At 37.0% G+C, this 24,233-nt stretch overlaps 1 protein-coding gene across 4 annotated transcripts in view; it reads left to right on the forward strand.

Annotated features, from left to right (window-relative positions):
• The window catches only part of BNC2 (basonuclin zinc finger protein 2), a 456,779-nt gene that overhangs the window by 149,716 nt on the left and 282,830 nt on the right, over positions 1–24,233 (forward strand). Inside the window, exon 1 of one of the 4 annotated variants that reach the window (XM_055294186.2) lies at positions 10,854–10,880. The exons of the other annotated variants lie outside the window; for them this stretch is intronic. The gene's annotated coding sequence lies outside the window, so the exon portion shown is untranslated. Of the gene's footprint in view, positions 1–10,853; positions 10,881–24,233 lie in introns of those variants that run through there. 4 annotated transcript variants of the gene reach the window in all.

Here is a 24,233-nt window from a genome sequence, read left to right on the forward strand (position 1 = left end):
ATTTAGATTTAGTGGGATGAAGTATGTGCCCCTAAAGTTCAAGTGAAGACTATTTGACTACATTTTCCTGTGCCTGTACATTTTTTCTTCTATACTGAAGTATGATTTTCTCAAATTATTTCTATGGATATAGCTGAGTATTTGAGAACCTTAAAAGGTATGACACTTGTGTAAAGGGAGTTCTTCTTTGGATCAGTTTGATCAGTGACAGGTGGAGAAAGAACCTTGTTTTTGCCTATTTTAGTTTCACAAGGTACTGTTAAAAGCAAAAAATGAGGCTTGCTTTTCAAAGTTTTTTTTTTAATCACACTTGAGGAAGCAATTCTTCTATTTGTATAAATATTTTGTGCATTTGAGAGAATAGTAAATAAAATTCTTGTAGCTATCTCAAAGGATGTAATAGTCCAGTCTATTTAAAAATCTTTTCAGAAAGGAAACCATAAAGGTAAGTAGCTATAGCCCACATTTAATGTGTTACTAGAGACATTTACCTTTTATTATTGGTGAGGTATATTTAACCTGTTTCAAATAAAATGTAGATCCCTTAATAAGGTCTTTTTTCATACTTGAGTGAAATACTAAGTTAGGATTATGAATGACTCTCTGCATCATTATGTAGTAATTTAGGATTCACCCGATGATGTAACAAAATTAACAACATAATTTCATTGTGAAACTGTGTCTTATTAAAGAACAACTGTCTGACATTCTCTTACAGTTGCTTTATTTAACTTCATGCAAATATTATTAGTAGTGACATTTTTCTATTGTGCATTAGATTCTCTCATTAGCATGATGTGTTAGTTATCACCAGAGAAATCATTTTCTAGGTAGGTGAGGGGCAAACCAAGAAAGCTAAAAATTAAATCAACGATTTACATTAATACCAGAGCATCTGCTCACCAGAGATATGACAGAGTAAAAGCAAACTTTCTTACTAATATAAAAATCTAGCACCTTTCAGAGAAATGATAAATAAAATATATTATAAGAAATGTATAATAACATTGCAAGAATCAATTTAAAACACTGCTCAATATGAATTTTCCTCAAGAAATCTTTTTTTTCTATTCATATAGGCCAACAATCTCAGTTTCTGGAATCTATATTTTTAAATGAAAATGGTTTTGTTCCCCCCACCTCATTGTTTTGAGTATTTATTCACTAGCCATTTAAAAGGCATATATATATATATATATATATATATATATATAGTATTACGAGTCAGACGCCTAATTGTACATTGTGGTTTGGGTCTTCTTTATAGTTCATACAACGCATTTTTATTCTAAACTCTGTCCCACTCAAATAGACAGCCCTTTTTACATCAGATGTATATTCTTATTTAATCAAAGCCCTTAGTAAAGCAGCTGATAGTTAATGGTCTTTGAAAACGACTTTCATTGCCAGGCATCATCCATCCCTAGCTTGCTTTCTGCAGTTTTCTCCCTTTTTACTCCCTTCCTTACAGTTGGTATGTTTGGATGATCTTGTCTTACTAAAAAAGGATTAAATTGACTAAACTTGTGGTCTTAATGCTAAAATAAATATTTATATTATATTAAGAGGCATGCAGTTTTAGCCTGTTGAATTACTAGGCTACAACCTCCAGTTTAGGCCCCTCTTAATTTGAGTGGTAATGTTTTATTTTTAACAATAGACATATATTCTAATATAATTCTCAGTATGTTTTCTGATAACGTAACACTAAAGTAGGAATATTTGGGTATTTGTATTTGTTAAGATACAAATTGTAGCATAGAGACAGGTGCTTGGTTTTGTCCTAAACTTTGAAGGTCTATGGATAACATGCAGACTTCACGTAAGAGATACTGTCTCATTTGTAATGCAGTGGGAAAGTAATAGTTTATATATATGGTATTCTATGTACATGTAAATGTTAATGCAAATAAAGCATGCACAAACATATTCTCAGATGTGTATTTTGTATATGTTAAAAATCTGTGCACAAATTATAGTTTATTTTCAACATGATTCATTTAAATGAATTTGAACACAGTAGGTGATCGTTTTGAAATTATTTAATTTTCTCACCTTTCTGTCATCTTCAAACAGGTCCATTATGTTTGTGTAATTTGTAAAGCTTTTTGCTAAGGTGAGTCAAGTAACTGCAGTTAAAAAATAAATCCCTCTAAGGTGCAGATATCTTATCTATAATTGTAGGTATTTTTAATAATTATATTTATGAGTGTATATTCACATTCACTGATAAATCCAATTATTCATGCATAGCTTTATGGAAATCTGATTAATGCAGTGACAGGACAGATTTGGGCTACCACAGCAGCACATCCTTCCACTCCCATGTTAGGGTTAAGAGCCGAGGCAAATCCTCCCTAACTAATTAGGTGCTGAGTAAGGCATCTCTGAGAAGTTGGGGCAGAAGTGAATGGGTCACAACCAAGGCAGGATTGCAAGGACTCCAGTGATAGTGAAAGCATTCAAGTTTGCCAGGTCGTTGTGACACAGGGAGCTGATTCCAAAGGAACAGTCCGTTACAGATAGTGAGCTGGCGTCATCCACTTGAATGAAAAACACAAATTCTAGTGCCTCCGTCTCTCTACCTTGTATGCATTACACACACTCACTTAAAGAAAGTTGCACTGGGCGTCTGCCGTCATCTATCCAAAGCTTTTGAGAGGATTTTCCTTATAAACGTGAATAGCTAATGATTCTGTATAGCCCAAGAGGTATTTTCTGAACTTGGCACTCTAGATTAGCACATATATCAAAAGGAAAGAGGAAAAGAAATTGGAATTTGCTTTTACCTTGTGTCCATAATTTGAACCTTAGTGTTTGAATCGATCTAGGAATTAACTCCTTTTTCCCCACAGAGTGCTGTCAGAGAACTTTGTGGTTGTAGAGAAAACAGAGTGAATCGGGTAGGTTGACTTTTTCAGTGAGAGAAATTTTCTGTGGGATTCCCTGCTTGTTATTATCCAAAGAACATGGAATATAATGGTTCCAAGATTTCCTTTCACGTGAGGTTTGGAGCCTGGTTTGTTATGCGTGTAGAAATAATTCGCCATTTGAAAATCCTCTTGTACCTTTGGTGGTACGCTTTTGTGGTCTGTTTATGGTGCTGCTCAGTGACACCCTTCTCCAGGCCTTGGTCAGAAGGTTGTTTGGGGGTCCTAGGAAATGATGGATCTCACTACTGTCTGCCAAAGCTGATGCCATTTTTTATTTCCAGAAAAGCAGCTGGCTTCTACATTTTGCTGGGTGATCTTCATCTACTGAAGGACCCCGGAGACAGGGAGAAAGGGAGTCAAAGACTCTTTGAAGAAACTCTGACATCTATTTTTAAGCTTTAGAGAAACAAAGGAAAAGAGACATAATTCAGAAACAACAGCCTTTATATCCTCACATAGAAACAAAACATTGGGTAATAGAGGGAATGTTTTCCTATAAGAAAAACTGGTAAAGATGCAGAAAAAATAAAATGAAAAAAATCTGCTAAGGAGCTCAAGGTCTAAGAAGTTTTGAAACGTGCAGATGACATCCCAGAAATGACGTCTGGGGCCATGACATCCAGGGTCCCCACATTTCCTCCTCATTGAGCCTGACCTGTACTGCCATCTTCCTCCCCAGGTTTAAAGAAAGTTTAACGAATAGGAAAAATAAAAGTATTGATTATTTTTTAATTTGTACATTCCCTGTAGGAAGCCTCACAGATTTCACAGTGTACATTCAAACCCTCAGGTGAAAAATTCATGACTGGAGTTCATTTGGGTGAAGACAGTGTGCAGTGTCATTCTGTTCAAATGCTGTATGTAGCATTTCATGCCACAAAGTGCAGAGATCAGGAGAAGAGAGGAATCGCTGTATGTTTTCTTCATTCACAGAGCTTTCTTTAATGGAAATGCTTGTGGAAAAACAACACATTACTCAAACTGGATAGTTTAGGAACCAAATTCTCAGCTTATTAATCATCATTCCAATTAAAAAAAAAGAATCGATCCTTTAACAACCAAATAATATCCTTTTGTTTTTCTTTAATTAAGCCCATCAGTTTTTCATTTCTCTCTGTTAAGAAAATGAAAATAATCTTGAACAGTAGGAAGTTACTCATTGAAACAACTGATTCTCTTGAGCATATCTGACGTCTTATTTACTCAATACTTTTGAACTGTAATGTTATTTCGCTACTGTCTTTAGGGTTTATGTGTCATTGAGTGGTGTTGATTTATAAATCTCATTCCCATTTGGTTGGCAGAAATTTACTTAATGACCTAAATACAAGGTTATTCTGTTCCTATTTCCTTTCTCATAGAGGTAATTTCTTTCTCACTTTATTCTCTTTTCTTCTCATCTCTTATTCTGATTTCCTCCTTACTTTCACTGGCCCCTTTTGCCTTAATAGAAGAGAATCGAAATGCACCTGAAACGTAGCAGTAATTGAATAAATATCCTTTTGCCAATACATCATTCTGGCAGAGGCGTGAGAGAGAGGTGCCACCCTCAGTTGTGGTCCTCTGTGAGTGCTGACAGGACTGTCCTGAGTGTTGCTGTAGAAGGGTTCTTTAAGTAAGGGCATGATAAAAACGTGTAACCAGGGGCCCTGGCTTATCATTCAGAGGTGCTGAAAGGCAGCTCAATTTGATCCTTAGCCTGTATAAGAAAGTACTTAGATGAAGAGAGATTTTGCTTCCCTTTTTTCTTCTTTTAAAAACCTAATTCTTGGACTTATTGTTTTGTGCAGTTAGACTTCTACACGAGCTTACTTCCCTAGAAGAAGGAAAAGATACCAAGGGCAGTGCAGTAGGTTGAAGGGATGACTCTTTCAGACAAACTGCAGCTAATAAGAGTTAACGGAAACATTTAAAAAAGGAATTGAAATGATGTTAGGACCAGTATTAATGGATGGTATTATGAGATTAGAATGTAAAGCATGCAGTATACATAACACATGAGGAGGATTCACTCCTGTTTTGTGTTTAATAAATTTTAACCCATTGTCTAACAAGGTGTAGAGATTGTTAAAATCGACAAGACTGAAACATATTCTGTATGGGAAAGACATAGCTTTCAGTATTGTACCTGCTGTGCTTTTTTGAGACTGTCATGAATTTTTCAACTTTATTAAGGTGTCTTTTAGTGGCTATTGGTTCTCTAGACAGTTCTTCAGAGCTCACATTTTAGGATCGGAGTACCTGAACTGGGTGTCTGAAAAGGAAGATAACAGGTTAGTGAATGTTTTGCATGACAACAAGTAATTGCTTTCAGCTGGCTTAACATAATAACAAAACTAATATTAAAATGAGAATCTCCATTAGAGGATTTTAATTATGTTTTTTTCCCTTTCCATTAACATTTAAATCAAGAAGAATTTCATTGATTTAAATCATTAGGGTGGCTATTTGGGACACCTGATCAGGCAAAGATTAAGAAAGCTGCCCACTACTGTGCCCTTTGCCAGTGCTGGAGGTCAGTGGACATGGCTGTGATGTCACCTGCAAGATATGGGGAGTAATTATACACTGAGCATATTCATGAGAGTGTCCTTGAGTGAGAATGCCTGCAAACGTTCTCTTTGTTGACCTCATGCCAGAACCTAACTTGGAGTCAGCGAGGTTAGCTGCTGTTTAATATTGCTTTTCTTTTATTCTTTCTTTTTTAGGTATAAATATTAGAGTACCAGAAAGAACCAAAACCAAAGTCTGGCTGTAAACTTTGTGGAAGGACTTAACTGTCTTGAAAGTACTAAAAATCCCATATTGCCACATTATGGTAGTGCATTTATATGTAATGTGTAGACATGCAGAAAGTGTATGCCTGCTCCATTGGTTGGCTGGTGACAATTAGGTGACTTAATTCTATGTATGTTGAGGATTTGCTAATGACTTCCTCAGAGGCAGTGAGTGTGTGGATGGCTTTCCCCAAAGAGGCATTCTCCATCCTAAGAATCTTGTTGTAATTATTCCTTATACTATGCTATATAGCCTTTTTTCTTTCTTGACTATAGCTTTTTGGTGAAAGTCAGTGTCATTCATTGGAAAATAGCATGATGGTTTCTTATTTTGCGAATTGCCATTTTCAACAAGTGGGAGACTACAGCTTACTTCAAATAAATTAGAATTACGCTAGGATAGAGACACCAGGATGAGTCTCTCTGACTCAAATTTCAGATGTCTCATAATTTCCCTTTCTAGCCACTTTTCTTTGTTCTCTTGGACAACTTTGGAAAGTAATCATGGGACTGAATGGAGCTTAAAATATGTTACCAGTCCTATTATTACTAAATACTGTTCATTGTGGAGAAGAGTTTTTTCATTTTTACTTTATTTTTGTCATCTATTATAATGTAAGTAGGAAGGGATAAGAAGAATTCAAACTCCAACATCTGGGAGAGCTTGTTTCAGTAGCCAGCCGGGAAGCCAGAAAACTGGCCTCATACAGGTGAGATGTGTTATGGGAATAAGGGCCTTGTGCATTTAATGAACCCCGCCTGCTTGTCAGCTTGGTTTTTCATGTACCATTGTTGTTCAAAAAAGAAAAAGAGAGTGTTCACAGCCTGTGGTGAGATTAGAGTAATGAAAATGAAGTGTTAATCTGTTGATAGGAAGCACATCCCATATCCTGCATCCCGGGCCACATTCATGCGTGTATAATATATTCCAGGTTTTCTCATGACCAGAAAAGCTTGGATGTTCATTATATTGAAGACATCCTTTTAGTAAAAGTGAGAAGTTGGTTGTTTTAACTTGTGTAAACAGTTATTTTAAATAATTTCTTAATAAACCAACTGCTGCTTACCTTCTGAGTATTCTGATAATCCCTGTTCCTGTATGTGCCAGCAGTCCTGTACTTTTGATCTTTTAAATTTTTTACAACTGCAGAATGCCAAAATGAGCTTCAATATAAGCCTACTTTGAGATATTCTTTTCTAGAAAGCAGTGATTAATAGAAGGAGTTAAGTGACAGTAACAGTTTTCTCTCCATAAAACACAGATGAACTAAAACATCCATTATCTCACACTTTATTTTTCATCTTAAAACAATTAAGTAGAAACAAAAATTTGTAAATTGTGAGTCTTCCAGAACTGCTTTACATATTTACAGTCAGCTGCCATGGTGTGAACCTGAGGAGACTAGCTTAAAGCTTTGGTCATCATGGGAGGGAATTGTGTATTTCATAAAATTCCCTTTCTAAGATGGTATAAAAGGCAAATCAGCATGAATGTAATGAAGTATATACTTTCCCTAGAATGTTTGTTTTAATTTTTGTTTTTTTAATCATTTTACTCAGTAATTATTTGAGAAATTTCCATTTTTTTTCCCTAAAGCTATATACTTAAAAAAGAAAGAAAGTAAGTTTAGTCTTGGATTACAACAAGGCATTTTAAAGAAAGTAATGTGAACACTGGTTCAGTGCCCTTTATATGCAGGGCATCCTATAAGATCATATCTTTCAGATGCATCCTAAGAAATGATTTGAAGAAAAGTGTGAAAGGGGTGGGGAGAGATAAATTAACAACTGAGTTCCAGGTGTCTATTTCTAATTGCTCAAATTTCAGTCATAATGGAAATTAGGGAAAAATGTTTCCCATAAGAAATATACTGTCATTCAGGCTTAAGACTGCCTTTATGGAGTTCATGTTTATGGTATTTTCTTTTTTTCTATTCACCTAGGAGTTAAGGAATGCTACAGTATGATCATTACGATTTTGTGAACCGTTTACTTGAAGTTGTTGTGCAAGTTGCTAAGAATCAAGAGAATTTGGGAATTAAAGTCCGATTGTGAAGTAAATTTGGCATATGTTCAGGGATTACATTCTTTAGGTAAAAATGGAAGAAAAATGCTTCCTTTCGGAAGGAAACACTTTAAAAAATAATCTTTCAAGCATGTGGTGCAATGATGAAACATGATGTAAAAACACTATACTATAGTTGATCTAAATTAGTTGGCATATGACTGGTCATAGCGTACGTACTACAGTTTGCGTGATATGTAAGCATTTCTGTACTGTAGTAATATGTCAGAGATAGCCTGTTTTTAATACAGTCGGATGAAATGAAAAGGCCGTTTCTTCCCTCTGCTAAATAGGGTATTTTTAATTTGTTTTAAAAATCCATTAATAGGTAGAAATGCTGTGTCGTTGTGACTGATTGGGAATAATGAAATGTAAAAGATATTCTCCTTGCAATTGCTTTCATTAAAAAAAAAAAGTAAATATAAAGAAGTGCATGGTGACTGTGTCATAGACATCTGCTTTTAGGTGATAATCATTTGTAAAGAAATATGCCATGACTTTTTGGGTCATCTGAACCCATAATAATGTCTATTTAATGTAAATGTAATGTAAATGTCTATTTAATGTAAATGTCTGATGGTGGCATACATGTGGAGTCAGTAAAGATGAATTTTTGCTGTGATAATATTCATGCATCTTAAATGTTGACTTTTAAAATTTACCTTGAAGGCGTATCCTATTTTCATATTACAGTACATTTTCACTTAAGTACATGATAGCTCTAGAAAGGAAGTGTAGAAGTGTTAACATGTGAAGGAACAAAATCTGAGTAATACTTTGACATGAGCATCTATTTTGGGCTTCAGAGAAATAGGTGGCTGATTGAAAACCAATATAAAGATTGTTGAACCACTCTGTAAGGCTGGGTCATCAGTTCTGGATTTACTATTTTAAAAAACGTTTAATTATGAAAATGAGTTTCCTTTGGTTTGCACGAATGTTTCATTGAAATGAAACTTGCTTCCCATTGTCTTATATTCTGTAAACTTGTGAAATATGTATTTTTAAATCTCTGTTCTGAGAACACCCTCTTCTTTTTTCCCCACAAACTCTACAGTAGTATGGCATTTTAAGGCATAGGAGTTGTCTAAAAGGGCCACGTGGAGGTAACAAAAATTAAACAAGTAGAGTGAGTCTAGTGGGGACTGTGGTGGGACAGAAAGCTCATGTCTCAACCACAGTGAGGTAGCTGCTCCTTGGTTCCAGCCAATTGTTACCAGGTGGGAATGCAGGCCCAGTTTGCCAGATCCACTGCTGCTGTTTTTTAATGATAAGCCAAAAATCCAGATTTTTATATGAAATCTCCTGATTTTGAAATCTTGGCAACCTATTCAAATATTTTAAAAACTGTGTGGTCCAAACAAAACTCGTCTGCAGGCTGTATTCAGCCCTCTGGCTGCCGGATAGAAACCTCTGTTTTAGATAATATTTTAATGGATGAAGATAATAGTTTCATTGCATGTGATCATTCATCTTGGGAATTCCCCACTGGGATGAACCAAATTCTTCATTTTTTCCCCTGTAATTAGAAAAAAGTTTAGTAAATATATTTCTGGTGCTGATAGTTTTGATGTATAGCTTTTCTCCTTATGACCCACATTTAAAAAAAAATCACCTATGTGGGCAAAACAAAAAAATAGCCAAATAATTTAAATAAAGGTGGAAGCGTAAGGATTTTAAAATAATAAAAGATTTCTGAATTCTGAAAATAATCCCATGATTTATGTAAGTAATTGATGTAGATGAAAAGCTGAATTCAACTATAAAAAGCTTTTCATCTCACCTTAAAGCGGTAGATTCTTGGCCCTGAATCTTTGTGGGATTGCTATAATTTACCAAGCAATTGATTATGATGTCACAAGGAGGAGATGGACCACAAGGGGGAAAACTTCCCCCTACTAATTCGTGCAAGGCCAATATTTTATACCTGCTTCAAGAAAACATTATTTATATTGTATAAGATGAGGTTTAAAATGCCTGTCTATATTTTTTGAAGGGGCTCTTTAAAAGAAATAATCTATTCATAATTGAAATTCTCCAGGCAAATCAGATATCAGCATTTTCAACAGAACAGGTAATTAATTGGTTTGAATTTCAAATTGAAGGTCATCCTGTTATTGATTTTCGTGGGAAAAGGAAACAAGAACATCCTGTTAAAATGATCTGCAAATGGGGCCTAGGTATATCTAGGCTCTTTTTAGGGTCTTGATTAACAGCATCACTGAACAGTGTCAGAAACCATTCAGAAGGGAGCCATTTCTGTTTTAAACATAACAAGTTGTTGGTTTGCTTCCAAAACTGCAGAGAAGAACTCAACTGTAGAAAAGACCAGAGATTAACAGTTTGTATTAGAGTAAGTCAGATATTTCAAATCAAGTGCTGGTACAGCTTGTAAGGAAACATCTATAAATGTGTCAGAATGATGCTGCTATGCCATGTTCAAGAAGTTCAGCATCAACACAGCTGTGACTTAATGCTTTCAGAAACCTTTCAACTGGGAATTAGATAAAGTATCTTTAATACAAGGGGAGGGAAGCACTGAAGTAAAAGAGGTAGTGAATAATGGAGGATAAAAGAATATACTCCTTCAGATGCTGTTAATTTTGATAAAATAACATTTGTGCTTTCTGTTTGCTAGAGAGTTTTATTGTTACATATGCTAGGCTATTTCAAAGCATTCGTTTCTCTCCTCTGCCGTGTTTAAACTTTTTGAGAATGGTGTAATGTAAAGGTAACACAGATGAAGTGGGTGGCAGACATTTTGCCTTTCTACAGTAAACTGAAATTAGTATCGTTTTGGTGGTTGAGGAGAGACAAGGTGTGGTTCTGTGGCCCAGGCTGGAGCACAGTGGTGAGATCTGGCCTCATGGCCAGCCTCCACCTCTGCTGACCAGGCGCAAGCAATCCTCTTACCTCAGTTCTGGAGTACCTGGAATATAGATACATGCCACCATGCCTAGGTGATTTTTGTATTTTTTGTAGAGATAGGGTTTTGCCGTATTGCCCAGGCTGGGCTCGAACTCCTGAGCTCAAGCGATCTGCCCACCTCGGCCTCCCAAAGTGCTGGGATCAGAAGCACGAGGGCACCACGCCCAGCCAAATTGAGTAAGTATTTTAATTCTAGCTGCACTAGCTAGGTTGGAAACTTGATGCAGCTTCTTCTTATGGTTCAAAGTAAAATTCTTAATAATAAAAAAAAAGGGCGGGGGAAGGCCTTCCATTCTAAATACCCTGGAGCTGTTAGTGCAGTTATTTCTAAGTTGACATACTTTTGTATAGGCATGACAGTGGCACCAACCATCTACATTAAGCCTTAACATTCCACAGAGCCATTTCAAGTTTATTATGAGCTTCAAAGCCTGTACATCCCTAAGAGAATATCAAGTTTAAGCATGTCACTTTGCCATAGTCACAGTTAACTTTCTTGAAAAAAAAAAAGTGCCTATTCCTAGACTGGTTTTCTACAGGTTATCCTTGAAAAATTTCCCAGTTCAGCACAGTCATTTTTCTTACTCATTGTTTCTGCCCCCTTGAGTTCTGTAGATTTATCCTGTTGGTGATGGTTGGAAACTACCTCCAAATAAAAGTAGTATGGGTCACAATTTGTTTAAAGGTCTATGACTATGTCAGTATCCCTTTGCAGATTTATATTCCTAGGGCTCAAGACATTGATCCCATTTTACCCATTTCCACTTGGGTTTCCATTGCAGTCCTTAAAAAAAATGTAGCTGGGGAGAAAAGGAACATGCAAAACTGTAAAATTGCTAATGCTGTCCTAGTACATGAGAATTTCCCACCATGGAAGGCTCCATGGGGAAGACTATGGGCCTGCTTAGCCTGATCTTACGGTACACTGCTTCTCTTCTTAGGGAAAGGAATTCCCCATTTCTTGAATGTGAAACACCTACCCTTTTGGAGCCTCCTAGTCTTTAGTTCCTACCTCAGTTAATAAACCATCCCTGTCTATGCCTTGCATCTCAGAGATGGAATTTGACGGACTAGTCAGCATTGCAAAGGTCACCGTAAAGCTATTGGCAGAATACACTGCCCTTTGTTGCTCAGTGATGATAATGCTACTGTAGCAGTTAACTGGATGTATTAGACTGAGCTACTTTTCCAGAATACCAAATCACCTATTTATTTCTTTTAAACACCTTGATAAAATGCCCATTCACAAGCTGTCTCAAGTGTATTTTCAAAAGGGATCTTAATGATAGTGAAATATCAGTGCTTTGGCCTCAGAAGAGATAATCTGTGCAGCGTGTGTGTCCGTTGTGTTGTTTTGCTTCCATGAAAATACTTCTAAAATTATGCTCATTTTTTAGTGTTTCTGTTATCTGAAACTAATCGTGTTCCAACAAGTTTGAAAATTCAAGGTGTTAAAAACAGTTTTATTTACATTTTGTCTTCTGTTAGTACAATAATACTCTAAGATGTTATGAATTGCTTTATTTTGGAAAAAATCTTATAAAGCTTCATTTCCTTTCCCATTATTTCCCACAAATATAAAATGTGGAAATAGCATTTTTGGCTTTAGGTTATAACTTTACACGTAGTGTAAAAGTGGATTTCACCATCTTTTTATATCTTTAAATCTACTCACAATTTACTTACTGAAATTTATTCAGTATTTATTACTGCTTAAATTATATTCAGAATTACAGAAGAACAATTAATAAATGAACATGCTACTTGAAGCAGGGGAGCTATACTTGACATAGTTTTGTGTTTTGCATGTGTAAACTGATTTTGTGACACCACAGTGCAGTCTTGATATAATTTCTTGTACACAGGTAACATTTTTGTCTTGGTTATCACCTAAATAAAACTGAGTAATGATCCAAAGTGCTAAGGTGTTTGTGACTTTCACTAATTATTTTCACTTATCCGTGTATTTTGTACTAATTACTTTCCTAAATGTGCCACATGCTCTTCTATCCTGTAGTTCTGTTTTGTCCTAATCAGATTGGGTGACCGATTAGGGATTTAAAATTACTACTTCTTTGGTCTCAAAATGAGTAAGTGAAGACTCAGAGAAATACCTTTAATTTACCTTTTAGTATTTTTGAATAAAGCAGACTCTGTCCTGCCTTCCTTTCATGCATGTATTCATTGTTTCTTACTGAGCTAGACAAGCACATTTAAAGTAGAATATATTCCTTCTCTCCAGAATAATAGAATGAAATCAGTGATCAAGTAATTTTTCATTTCAGTAATTCAACAATCAATGGGAACAAAACAAAATGAGTTAGGATAGAATACTTTGCATTAAGCTCAGACATGGAATAATATTTGAAAACAAAGTATCACTGTAGTTTTGTGCTGTAGGTTCTTCCTGACCTAAGTGATTGTTGAAAGGACTTTCTCTAGTTTAGAGGTGTATTTATCTTCGAACAATAATCACTTCATGCTGTTCTCTTTTTTTCCTAGTTGACCCATTCTCCAGACCTTTCAAAAACTTTTTAAGTGGATGTAAATTCCATTTTAATTAGAGCAGTGCAGTCTAATACTGCAACTAGCGAGGAATGGAAGAAACATGCTGGAAGTTAATACAACCCAAATCAACCATAGCCAGATAATTCCCCTGATCTTTGTAACAACCCCCCCTTCCCCACCTCCACAATTAAATGACCCTGTTGTTCTGTAGTTTCAACAAGACATTTAAGGTTCATTTAAAAAAATGATCATCCTTTACAGGATTCTTTGCTCTTGCGTTTCTCTTTCTTTCTTCCCCTTGCCACACAGCTGTCACTGGTATAGGAGAAAGATTGGGGGGAGGGGAGGAGGAGGAAGCCCTGCTCAAATCGTGTCACGTAGCACTAATTCATCTGCTCTCATTAGAGGGAGCGAGGGACAGCAGTGATGGCCAAGAGCTGCACTCCACACATGACACGCGAACAGTTTGGGGAATAGAAAATTGCTTTCTCAGGAAGCCCAGCCAATTAAGGACTTGACCATATTGAATGTCAAGTGTTAATTTAGGTTTTTCTTCATTTTCCCAGTAGTAATGCGGGTCCTGTGATGAGCAAATACATGTCAAGTAAAAGTTGATTGCATGAAGGACCCGGGTATTATATGTCACTGACAAGTCACAAATGTACTGAAGTCTTTTAACCCCTTAGGTGAGTTGGGAGGGGGAGGGGAGAATGGGATTAATGGTACCATAATGATAAGAATAGATAGTTTATGTGGGGGTAGCTTGGATGGGACAGATAGGAATGGTAATTCATGCAAAAACTGGGGATAGGACAAATCCTACTCTGAGGGCATAAATAGAGACCCTTGAAAAGCATACATGCATATATATAATTCCCACTGCAAACACACTGCCCAGAATGTATGTTCAGTCTCCTAAGATTTTATGAAAAGGGAAAATAGTGTACTCTATGGTCATGAACCAGGAAATTCCTTATTAATTATCTCATTTGAAAGAAAGAAAACATTCATTAAGTAATTACACTGTTTTGGATATTTTAGCCCTTTGGCTCAATGCCACTAATATTTCTGGCTATTTACTTATAATTTCAGTCTCTAATATTTATTTTCAATGGACTCTGTGTGATACATGTCATAGGAAAGATGCATAAGACTGAAAGAATGTTTTCTGCCTTGAGTATCTCTGTAAGGTATTGTTTAACCAATAGAAACTGGTGGAAGTCCATCATTGTCATTCATTTCTTTTTGTGCCCAGGTGTAGGAGGGAAGAGATTCAAGCTTCAGCGAGTGAAGTAACTTTTTTTTTTAAACGTTGAATGTTGCCCATCATGTTTAGCATCTCATTTCCATTCATCAGCATTCATTTACATATGAATGTCTTGAAAATAAGAGAATGTCTGTTTCTGTTGCAATTGTACATGTAGCAAATAAAAATGCCCCCAGTTTAGAATACTGCTGTGTGTAGTCTGGGCAATCTTAAACTCAGAAGTTATTCATAATTGGGCCTTGTTTTTCCTTTATACCTATAACCACTTTTCCCCTTCATGTCTTTGAAGGCATAATCTTAATTAAAACACTTTCTTGAAACCTACTGTCTTCTATTTATTCCAAAATTTTAACACTCTTGCCTTTGTATGTTGACAATGCTTAAACTTTGAAAATTTAAGTCTGATAATACTTTAATTTTGGCAACAAAACTTACTAACGTAGTCTTTCTCTGTCTCTCCCACAGGTTAGAAACTGTGCAATCATTATATTAAAAGTTAACTAAATTTTATTAAGGAATAATTAGGAAACAATTCCAAGAATTTGATGTTTAATAGAATAGATTTTTCTTGAGAAAGAAATGGTCCCTCTAATGAGGCTCCTGAATGCTGGGCTGGAATCTTAGTTCTATAACATCTCTCCTCCCTGTCTTAAAACTAACCAAACAAAATCCGCTTAACTCTCTCTTCCCTTCCTATTCTGATAAGCTCTGTGGAACTACGGTGGCATTGCAAGTGTACTGTTTAATTAAAATCCAATTGTCAGCAGGCTGTCTTCCGCTGGGTGTGCTGAGAGACTTAACTAAGTTTCCATAAAGTAAATTCTGACGATGGCAGCTTGGGTTGCTGATTCAAGTTATTCCTTCTCTTCTGTGTCACTTTTGACGGATGGTACCTAATGCAATCAACCACAGGCCGAGAAAGCCTTTTCTTTGGTTGCTTTAGTAACTGGACCAGGAGTTCCCCTCCTCCCTTCATCTCCCCTTCAGTGGCTTGCTCACTCCTTGCTGCCACCCCCACCAACACTTCAGCCCAAATAGGAAAGCAGAAAGAACAGCAGAACTACCTAGGACTGGCTGACAGGCTTTCCCTAAACCTCCATTTCCCAGTGGTGAAGCCGAAGCTGCCTCCCTTTGCGTGCGTTTTTGATAAATTTAAGAAGTCAAATCGCTGACACAGATAGATAATCCAAGTGTATAGGGTGAAGAGTTATAAATTAACACATTATTCCCTCTTAATGTGAAATACTTGAGAATGCATTTTCTCAGTCCCCTGACATCTACCCAGTGAGGGCTCACATTGTACTTTTCAAGTGGCATTGATTTGTTAAAGCGCTGAATTAGCATCTCAGGCCAGCTGCCTGATCCACTGTTTTGTTGTGGGGCTCCAGCTCCTCCTCTCTGCCAGCAATCCCTTTTTTCCTTCGGTCTTCCTTTTCTTTTTCTCTCCCTTTCCCCACTGACTCTTTCTCTGCTTCTTTCCATTTTGCTTCTCTCCATCTCATTCTTATTTCTTTTTCTCTCTCACCCCGCCCTTCCTGTGGCTTGCTTTTCTCTCAATCTGGTTTTCCTCCCACACCATCTCTTTGCTTTTCCTTCCTTCTCTCTTTTGTCCATATACATGTTGTCCTTTCTCATCTCTGAGTGAGTTTTCCCCCACTCAGGGTTGGAGTCTGTTAACTGCCTTTGCTTGCATGTGCATATTGTATGTGTGTGTTGAGGAGGGGGTTGGTTTAGCCAATCCCTTGGCTCCAAATGAATCCCTGCAGAGAAGAATAAATTAACATATGCCTGTTTGCACATGGATGTCCTGTTTTTAATAGAAGTTCGTGAGAAAAATTTCACCTATTTTGCTTTCTAGAAATTAAAATGTAACTTACAGAACTTTAAAACTCTTATTTCTAAATGCCATTTAACACAGTAAAGTTTTCTTTTGGCTCAAGGAAAATAGAAATCACTGCTGGTTATCACAGATTTGATCTACTCACATTGTACCCACCAAAATAAATTAACATTTCTACAAAACTTTGGGATTTTTTGCAACATTTTGAATTTCAGTGAACTTACTGATACGACATTTTTTCTTTAGCAGGTTCTGTATTGTTCTGATTCCACTTATTTGTACTGGTACAATTTCATAGAAAATAGTTTTCATTGTGGTATTTGTAGCATGCTCTGATTTCCGAATATGTGATGCATCGCTATACCATAGTAGTATATACTTAGATTATAAAATTACTTGGGCCAGGCGTGGTGGCTCACACCTGTAATCCTAGCACTTTGGGAGGCTAAGGTGGGCAGATCACCTGAGGTCAGGGATTCCAGACTAGCCTGGCTAACATGGTGAAACCCTGTCTCTCCTAAAAATGCAAAAATTAGCCGGGTGTGGTGGCACATGCCTGTAGTCCCAGCTACTCAGGAGGCTGAGGCAGGAGAATCGCTTGAACCTGGGAGGTGGAGGTTGCAGTGAACTGAAACCATGCCACTGCACTCCAGCCTGGGCAACAGAGTGAGACTCCATCTCAATAATAATAATAATAATAATAATAATAATAATAATAATAATAATAATTACTTGGCAACTTGTTTAGAAATAAAATGAGATTGCTTATCCTTCTTTTAGTGATGTATCCCAAAGTTCCAGAGGTCTTCAGAGGAGATGTATTACCATGGAGAGGGTTACACGTACTGCAGGTGCAACTTCACAGACCTCGTTTCATAGGCCCTGGTTCATCCTTTGAATATTGGTCCAAGATAGTTTGGTGTCACTATGTTGATTAATTTGATATAAGAAGAAAAGTGTATCTGTTTGGACTAAAATAGAAATTAACCTCTGTAATTTTAATCTCATGGCATCACTTGATTCTTCCTTCAATTTTACTGGGTTTCACTCTAGTAACTTCACACTAGTAACATCAAAATTTGAATTTGAATATGCACATTGATAACAAATCAGATTACTTGAAAAAAAATCAAGTTTCTCTTGCTGTGTTTTTTTTTTTTTTTTTTTTTTGAGGTGGAGTCTTGCTCTGTCGCCCAGGCTGGAGTGCAGTGGCGCAATCTCAGCTCACTGCAAGCTCCACCTCCCGGGTTCACACCATTCTCCTGCTTCAGTGTCCCGAGTAGCTGGGACTACAGGCACCCACCACCACGCCCTGATAATTTTTTGTGTTTTTAGTAGAGACGGGGTTTCACCGTGTTAGCCAGGATGGTCTCGATCTCCTGACCTCGTGATCCGCCCGCCTCGGCCTCCCAAAGTGCTGGGATTACAGGCGTGAACCTCCACGCCCAGCCTTATTGCTGTATTTTATGTAGATTAAACTGACAATTTGATTTCAGCATTTACATTTTGAAATGGAAGTGTTTCACATAGGTTTTGGTAACCTTTGCTTCTGAGTTGGATTGATTCTCCCCTCCCCCCAGTCACGTATAGTTCCTTTTTTTTTTTCAAATTAATTGCTGTCCTCCTCTCATGAGTTAGCATGGCTTGGCTAAGGTGAAGGGATTAGAATGACTTTTCTAGGCATGATAATGTCTGTTTAAAGGAAAGAAAAAGAAAAAAGTCTTTTAACTAGGGCTTAAGACTAATTCCAGCTACTAAGGAGACAAAAATTACTCTAAAGAAGACAATTTGGTTTTATTTTATATGTGCATGTTAACTTGCTTTGAGATCATCATTTTGTATTTTAGGGTATTCTCTTAGATGAAGTAAGATGTTCTTCATTTGTTACTGAAAGGGGACATGGCCTCACTCCAGGAGATTAAAGCTGGAACACCTTCTGCCTTCTGTAGGGATAATCACAGCTCACCTGGCTATAGCTCAAGGTCAGGCAAAAAGAGGGGACTTTGTGCTTTTTAGAATTGCCTATGCCTACAGTAGAGAAGAGGAATAATAAAACAATTGGACAAGATTGAAAGTGAATGTGCATCACATGAAGGTAGTTAATAAGATGAGTGATCAGAAAAAGACAATCTGGAAGACATCCTTTAGTGGTAGGAGAATTGGTGGTAGAAGAAAAAGGGGTATTTTGGGGTGCAAAATTATGACCTCTGTTAACTTGCAAAAATTAATACTGTTGTGATTGGTTATAAACGGCTACATGAGAACAGTTTTAGAATTAATAAAAACATTTGTAAACATTTAGTATGATTTTAATTTTTCATTTGGTATACATACTTTTTTTTAATAGTTCCTTGTCAGTTATGTTGCTTGGAAGGCAGAACTCTATGCATAAGAATAAGTCAATAAATCCAGTTTTTTGATCTAATATTGTTGCTTGTTTGTTTTGTAATAATACCTTAGCATGTAAATAGAAATGGTTAAGTGTAGGTGTTTTAGAATTCAATCCCTTTGAATTTTTCTCTAAACTTCTCTGGAGAAATCGGAATTGTTTCTGGCTTTGTGTTTTGTAAATCTAAATTGAATGTCACTTAAATGTGAAAGCACTGGCACCTTTGATAAGTAGTCCCCATACCAAATCATTTTGTCAGTAATCATAACATAATTATCAATGCAAATGTAAAGTTTGTTTTTTAAAAAGTCCAAAACAAACAAAGGAAGGGAAAAAAAAAACCCGAGCCACACTATTATACAACTCAAGGAAAAAGCATCCCTACATTTAAACAGAAGACTTTCAATAGTAGCAGTAATAATAAGAAAAAACCTTTGGCGTCTGCCCAAGAGCCTGTTGAGAGGGAGCAGCAAATGGCCTGCGCAGTGTGTGGCTCTGCAGAAGTTCCAGGGTGACACATGCCTCACAAGCCGGTCACAATGCAAGGGGTCAGGGGTCATGTTCAAGAGCAGGGTGTTGCTGGATAAGGCTGAGGAAGCAGAGGTGGCCCCTCTGTGCTCAGTGTGTGGGTCTGTGTACTCCTTTCCCGTCAAAGCTGGCCCAGAGCGGCCAAAAAAGCGGTTCCTTGGCAGGGTTTAATGGCAGGATGATGTAGTCTGTTGTGACTAGTGCATTCCTTTCAGGTTAAACTAGGGAAATGGCATTGTGTTAAAATTCCAAGTCGCATGAATGTTTTATTGCCACAGTGCATTTAGCCCTCCAGGGGAGTGTGTGTGGCGGCTGGTGGGGGTGGGGGTTGGGGTGACTTAGAGACTCAGGAACTATCAGAAGAACACTTCCCTTGGAAAATTTTACCCACTAGCATGAAGCTGATTTGCTGTGATGGTCACTTAGAAGGGTTTCGCTTTTTCCTAAACTGTGGCTGTTTAAAGTCTTGGAGTCTGGACAATTAACAGCTGAAGAAAATATGACAAGACACACGCAAAGAGGTTGGGAGATAGAGAGGAGGAGTGCGCCAGAAAGGAGCTGAGCTGCCTTCTTGTGTAAACTGCCTGAGAGCGGGCCCCCTCCCCTGGCCTCCGTCCCTGTCCCCCCTTCCCCAAGGCTGTGTTCTGCTGTCTGCCCGAAGGCCAGGACTGATCTGTTAACCTTGCACCACTGGCTGGGAGGCCGCTGCAGCTCATGGTACTGTATGTTACCATTACTACTCCCTCATTCCTTTTCACTGGCTTTTTTTCTTTTTTTAAAAAAAACAAACATTTCTCTCTAATAACGGTTTATATTAGTCAGAGGGATACAATTTTGGAATGCAGAAGATCCGAGTTTAAAACAAAACAAACTTTAGAATGGTACTTTTTTTTTTTTTTTTTTTTTCCGTTTTGGCATTTAGAAGGGCTAAATCCAACCATGCTAATTCAATTGCAGCCAAAGGTTTTCAGTGTGATTTAAAATCAGGAGTTCTGGAAATGGAGCAGTTGAAAGATGCAAGTCGTCTGGGCTGTGGATCTTATAAATGGACTTTGTTGTGAAACCACACGAGCATCTTCAGGTTTTTAGGATATTTTCAGTCTTTGCATTTGTCTCAGTTATATCCATTTTGCAGATTGCCCCCAACCCCTGTCCTTCCTTAGGGAAAACTCTAGCCGTCTCATTCACTGTTGGAGTTGTTTTAGGCTTACAGTTACTGAGGGTGTGTATGATTTGACTTCAGTTGTAATCGTGTGCGTTACATATAACATTTGAACTGACTCAAGTTAATTTATAACAGATTAAAGTGTGGATGTGTGGAACAGCTTTTTGATTTTGCAGTGTGCCTTTATAAAATATTCATGTGTCTGATTTTTCCCCCAATGTATAGGAGAAATATGTATTATCCTAAGATGACCTAAGAAAGGATATATTAATAATAGTTTGAATTTTACTTTTGAACTGCATTTCTCTTCATTTTCAAACCTTAATACTTTCTTTGTTTTCATGTTCCTGTTCAGATGTTATTTTTCTCTTCCTTAATAATACATATATACTTGTGTGTGTGTGTGAGTGTGTGCACATTTTAATAACTGCCAAATAGTTACAAGAAAAAACTTGGAGAGCTGCTAAGTTAGTTTTCCATTGATACATTATCAGTCAGAAAGTCATGTAACAAAAATTCAACTCAAGAATATAGCACAGAAAAGTAAACTATGAGTGGACCCGTGTGCCCTATTTATAGAGTTTTAAGTACATGATTTATATGTTTTATAAAACAATGATTTTGTCAAGATAGACCCTTGAGTTTAATCTGACTAATGGTGTTTGTATGATGGCTTTTTCTTTTTAAACATATATATTGGCATTGTTTATAGGAAGTCTTAAACCAATAAGCGATCAGCTCCATAGGAAAATCAAGCTCTGTTTATGGACTGGGCACTTCAAATTTTAGGTGAATTCATTAGCTATTTTTTTCTTACATTCTAGAGAATACCCACTTTAATAATTATTTATTTTTATTCTATTTGGTCTAGTAACATGATAGTTTTTTTGGTGATTTGTTTTTTAGTTGTAAATTTTAAAATGCGATTTTTCAGGAGAATATTGCTCTGCGCTGGATTTTTATTTCTTTTACTTAACAGCCAATTTTAAAGTTAATTATTTTATTTAAATACTAGAAAAAGTAGTTAATGTTGCCAAATTCAGGAGAAAAATCTATCAATTAATATTTAGATTATCTAACGTTATATTTGTTATCCTAATGATAGAAGCATTTTTTTAAACTGTGAAAAGGATGTTGTAGTTGTGTTCAGTCCTTTCCAATTTGATTTATTAAAAGTTTCCTTTCATAATCCAAGAGGGGAAGAGTGGAATTATTCCAGTATCACATCTCTCTAATAAGAAAATTTCAGCTGATTTAGAAATCTTTTCCCCATAAAAGTAAAATTTTCTTAAAAAATATAATCACTTGTTCTTTTAGTGTTTTTCTGTTCCCATTGTGCCAGGCACAATTGTTTGGCTTTGGAAACCTGGTGGAATAGTGAAAAAATGGGTGGGTGTTGTTTCAGATTCTGATGCTGCTATATGTTAGCCTTGTGACTTTGGATAAGTGACTTTACCCCTGACCTTTATTTTCTTCACTTTTAAAATGGGGAAAAGGACATTTAGCTTACAGATTGTCAGGAAAATGAAATGAGACAACACACTTGAAGTTCAGTACATAGTAGATACTTAATAAACCTTAGCTCATCCTCTTTTGACCTGCTCTGTGGCTTATTCTCCAGTTTTTATCCCTTGGGAAGCTTGAATTTTTGGAAATAGTAGTGTAGGATGGTAGGGGAATAAGTTTAAATAAAATGTTTTAGTTTCTTCATTTATCTCTAGGAAAGGAGATATTAGGCCATCAGCAGATGTCTTTTTTTTTTTTTTTTTAAGTAAAGAAACTGTGGCGTTATGTATTAGTCTACATTTTTACCACTCTGCAAAATTTTCATTAGGTTGATCTTTTGTTGATATCAGAGTGATGCTATTATTTCTGTGTTACCAGTTTTGGTACAGGTAGATTAGAAGTAAAGTTGGCCGATTCTGTTGGATCCTGTTTACTTTTGTATAATCCGTTCTAATCATTTGCTTGAATTAAAGCTTCCTGCCTTATAGTCATTAGCATTTGATAGTAGATCTTGAAACTTGATTTAACAAGTTAGACTCCAGCATCTGTCCCTGGTTTTGTGAAAATCTACTTACAATCATGGAACTAAGACCACACTAAATCTTCGAGTGTTTACACCTCTGTAGAATTAAACAAAACAGCAGCAGTCAACATACATGTATATCTGGGCAATACTATATCTTCATTTAGAGTCTTGCAGAATGCCTAAAGGGTAGTTAAGGACTTAGGAACTATTTGTTGAGGAAAATAATGTGCTTCTTTTTATTGATTTTTAGCCCAGGATTATGTTTTCATAAAAAATAATTGTGTTCCCATGTGAAGTACATTAATATTATTGTAGATGGTCTTTTTTTTTTTTTTTTTTTTGGAGTCAGGGTCTCGTTCTGTCACCCAGGCTGGAGTGCAATGGCGTGATCTCGGCTCACTGCAGCCTCCGCCTCCCGGGTTCAAGTGATTCTCCTGCCTCAGCCTGCTGAGTAGCTTGGATTACAGGTGCTCGCCACCACGCCTGGCTAATTTTTGTATTTTCAGTAGAGACGGGATTTCACTTTGTTGGCCAGGCTGGTCTTGAACTCCTGGCCTAAAGCGATCTGCCTGCCTCAGCCTCCCAAAGTGCTGGGATTACAGGCGTGAGCCACCACGCCCGCCTGTAGATGGTCTTTAATTAGTATTGCTATTTTGCTTAATGTCTAACTTCTTTTAGCCTGCCAAAGTTTGAACATACTGCATCTTAAGATCTAAAATAAATATTTGACTTAGTGTTTACTTTTGCTTGTTAGTAAGCATAAACAAATGAAATTGTTAACTAATAACTTTATTGCTACCTTTTAGCACACATAGTGTGCTAGGGATGGTAGCCATGGTATCTTATGCTTACAAAAGCATTCATGGAAGGTACCCATATTTTCATTTTACAGATGAAGAAATCAAGGCCTAACATCTGTAATCCAGCAAAGTTGATTCCAAATCCCTTGCTTTCCCCCTTGCTGCATTCTTCATATATCATTTAAGCTAGCTATTTAAAAAGAAAAAAGAAAGTTAGTTGTAGAAACCACTGATTTTATTTCCTTTCAAATTAAATTTTACGAGGAAGTCAATATGTAGAACTGATAAAAGTCAGAGCTGTTCTAGATGAAAAGAGATAGAGCCGGAGTCTCATCTTTTAGGCCTCTCCTAGGGATCCCTGGAATACTTGATGAGAAAGCCTTAGCCTAATACCCCCACACCCCAGAAAATGGGGCCCAGTGAAACTCTTCAGTTTCCCCATCTGGGACTTGAAGGTTTTGTTTATCTTGTGCTTGGCGATGTTATTGTGTGGAATTCACCGGAAAAGCTAATCAGTATAATCTTATTTATTATTTATTTATTCATTCTTGAGACAGAGTCTGGCTAGAGTGCCGGGGCACGATCTCAGCACACTGCAACCTCTGCCTCCCAGGTTCAAGAGTCTCATGTCTCAGCCTCCCAAATAGCTGGGATTACAGGTGTGTGCCACCACACCCAGTTAATTTTTTTCTTTTGTATTTTTAGCAGGGATGGGGTTTCACCATGTTAGCCAGGCTGGTTTTGAACTCTGGACTTCAAGTGATCCATCTGCCTCAGCCTCCCAAAGTGCTGGGATTACAGGCATGAGCCACTGCACCTGACTGCTAATCAGTATAATTTTAAAAGTCTATGAAAGACTGTGGGGTAAATACCACCGCAAAAAAAAATTACAAGCCAGGTTGCTGGCACGCACCTGTAGTCCCAGCTGCTTGGGAGGCTGAGTCAGGAGGATTGCTTGAGCCGAGGAGTTTTGAGTCCAGCTTGGGCAACACAGACAGGGT

The sequence above is a fragment of the Symphalangus syndactylus genome, chromosome 9 (genome assembly GCF_028878055.3).
Source record: "Symphalangus syndactylus isolate Jambi chromosome 9, NHGRI_mSymSyn1-v2.1_pri, whole genome shotgun sequence".
NCBI classification, from domain to species: Eukaryota; Metazoa; Chordata; class Mammalia; order Primates; family Hylobatidae; genus Symphalangus; species Symphalangus syndactylus.